Genomic DNA, 3,408 nt, shown 5'->3' with positions numbered 1-3,408 from the left:
TCAGCAGCTTTTACTAAGACTGGGTTGATTAATTTTGGCTCTTGTCCTAGAAATATGTGCCTCGAGAAACTCAAACATATTTGGGGAAATGCAAACAGTTTTATTTATTACTAATCACCAAGGATAGTCATCAAGGCCAGCAGCAAGGAAACAATTGACTTGCCTATGAGAAATATAACTAGAGGTAAAATCTACTAATCTGTTACCTGGTTTAAATGGGTTTTCTTGCTTCTGTAGACATTTGAGGCACTTGAGTCTTCCATCTGATCTTCAAATACAATTAGGCTGGGCACAGTGCCAATAGGATCAAGGTCAATGAGCTGATGCTTAAATGGATTGGTTCCGCACCAATAGCATCTCTGTTCCAAGATGTTTGTCTCACATGGCTACATGTTGCTAGACACAGAGGGGCCTGTCAAGAGAACATGGGCACTTTGACCCAACAATTATAGTTATCATTCATTGGGTGAGTATTTGTGTCTGGCACTGCTAAGTAGCATACTTTCATATGTAATCTTCTTAATAGTCCCATGAGGTTAATATTACTACTATTTATCAGTTGAGGAAACTGAGACATTAAATAACCTGGCTAAATTCATTTGCAAGTGATAGAGTTGGGGTTTTAATTCAGGGTTGGTTGAGTTCAGAAATTATACGACTAACTGCCTTTCTTGGAAAAATAACACAAAGTAACGGGTCTGTATTCATTCACCTGTTTAATTCCCTACTACCCAGTGGCATAAACATGCAGCCTGGGCTCTGGGGATACAAAGATAAGTAAGTAGAACACTGGCCATGCCTTGGGCAGTTCATTCCCCGGTCAGTAATAGAGACAGATGCCTCCGCTATTCAACCGAATGCTGTAAGTACATGAATACAGGCATGTAAAGCTCTCTACCCATGCGCAGAAGAGGGGACAGGCAGCTCTGCCTGGGGTAACTTGGGAACATTTCAAAGGGATACACTTGTGTTGGGTTTTGAAGAAAGTATAGAAGGTCTCCAGAGAAACAGAGAAAGAAGGGCTTGGGCAGAGGCTCAGAAGCATCAAGGAACTCAATTGTTCAGGAGGCAATGATATCCTTTCTCCTGAGGCATGGATATGGCGAAAGGAAGGGAAGGGTTGGGGAGGCAACAATGCAGCTGCCAGAGTTTTCTTGAATCCCATTAGCCATGGTTTTGCCTGCCAAGTGTGGGCCTGGGCCTTGGGGCAACGGCGCCGTTTAAGTGAGGAACACTGGGCTTTGGGAAATCACTCTGGGTGCGTAATCAACAACATACAGCAGATAGTCCAAACACTCAGTATAGGAATACATGTCATGGTGTGTCTTTCTAGTGGCTATACCACGGTGATTAGCGAATTAAGAAGTTATGTTCACATTCATGTTCTCAATATACTGAGCAATGTAATGTGTCTCAGCCCCGCAGACGGGGTCTGGCTTCTCCAACAGCAAGACACCAATGCACAGGATTCCTCCAGGCTGCAAACAAACTGTCTCACACCACATTACAGCCAATAAAAATGCCTCAGAGAAGCTCCCAGAATCTAGATAAGCCAAGAAATGAGGGTGCCATAAAACTAGATGTGGCATTCAGCTCTCTGTATCAACAAGCGAGAGCTGCCATGTTCAATTTAGAGAGATCAGAGAGAGAGGTCCAGGCTGCATGTTTATGCCACTGCAGTTTCTTGCGTGACCAGGCCATAGGGTGCAGACCAGAATGTGGGATCAGGAGAAAGAAAAGAAGTGGCCAGGGAGAATATTTCAAAATAAACTTCTATTTTTTTGGTCTTATTTCTGTAAATTTTAGATTTATAGAAAAGTTGTAATGAGAGTTTCCCATATAGCCTACTCCCAGTTTCCCTAACATTAATATGGTACATTTGTCATGACTTATGAACTAATGATAGATTATAACTGAGTAAAGCCCACACTTTATTTGCATTCCCCTAGTTTTTACTTAATGTTGTTTTTCTGTCCCAGGTTCCCATGAGAATATCACATTACATTTAGTTGTAATGTCTCTTTAGGCTCCTCTGGACTGTAACACTTTCATAGACTTTCCTTTGATTTTGTTGACCTGGGCAAGTTTTCTGTGGACTGTCCTTTAGGCTGGATCTGTATGATGTTTTCTCATGGTTAGACTGGGGCTATGGGTTTTGGGGAGGAAGATCACAGAGGTGAAGTGCCATTCCCATCATACCAAGGGGACATGCTGTTAACACGATGTTGATCACCTGGCTCAGGCAGTGTTGGTCAGGTATCTCCACTGTACTCATTAAAAGGAAGTCACTGTGTACTGCCCACACTTCAGAGTTAGGAAGTTATGGTCCACTTCTGTGAGTGGAGAATTTTACATAAATTATTTTGGATTCTTCTGTATAGGAGGTTTGCCTGTTCTTCCTTTATTCATCTACTCTATAATTTATTTATATCAGTATAGATTTTGTACTTTGGATTTAATCCAATACTATATTATTTACTTTGTTGCTCAAATTGTTCCAGCTTTGTCTATTGGTAGCTCTTACAGTTGGCTCCTATGTCCCTTCGATATACCCCTTCACTTGGCTTTTGTGTATTTCTTTAATTTCTGGCACTACAAGATTTTCCAGGCCCATCTTGCATATTCTCTTCCCAAGTCCTACAATCTGCCATTTGTCCACAGTGCCCTGGTTCCTTTTATTGGATAACTAGAGGCCCGATGCATGAAAATTCATGCACTGGAGGGGGGGTCCCTCAGCCCGGCCTGCCCCCTCTCACAGTCCTCAGGGGCAGGAGGCAACCCGGCGATCAGGGGAAGGCGACCCCCCCATCACACCTCTGCTGCTGCCACTGCCAGCAGTGCAAGTCTTGGTCAGCCCTGGTTACCTGAGCCTCAGGCAGCCCTGGGTGGCTGGGCAGCTGCCATCTGAGGCTTGCCTGTACCTCAGGCCGGCCCTGGGTGGCTGGGGGGCTGAGGGGACTGGGGAACTCCAGAGGTAGGCATGCAGAGTGGCCAGGCCAGCCACTCCGGTAGGGCCGAGGGGACTGGGCACTGCCATATTTGTAGCTGTGGGTGTGGCAGTCAATTAGCATACTCCCTCCTTATTGACTGTGGGCGCCACCATCTTTGTGATGGCATGAGGGTCAATTAGCATATTCCCTCTTTATTAGATAGGATGGTATTAGAAACCAAGATCTGGATACTGGGTGTGCTCATGGCTACTGGAGTGTCATAGCTTCTAGGCCAGCCATGGGCAAACTACGGCCCGCGGGCCAGATCCGGCCCGTTTGAAATGAATAAAACTAAAAAAAAAAAAGACCGTACCCTTTTATGTAATGATGTTTACTTTGAATTTATATTAGTTCACACAAACACTCCATCCATGCTTTTGTTCCGGCCCTCTGGTCCAGTTTAAGAACCCATTGTGGC

This window comes from Myotis nattereri (genome assembly GCF_964212035.1).
Source record: "Myotis nattereri genome assembly, chromosome: 17".
NCBI lineage: Eukaryota > Metazoa > Chordata > Mammalia > Chiroptera > Vespertilionidae > Myotis > Myotis nattereri.
This window is presented reverse-complemented; position numbering follows the sequence as displayed.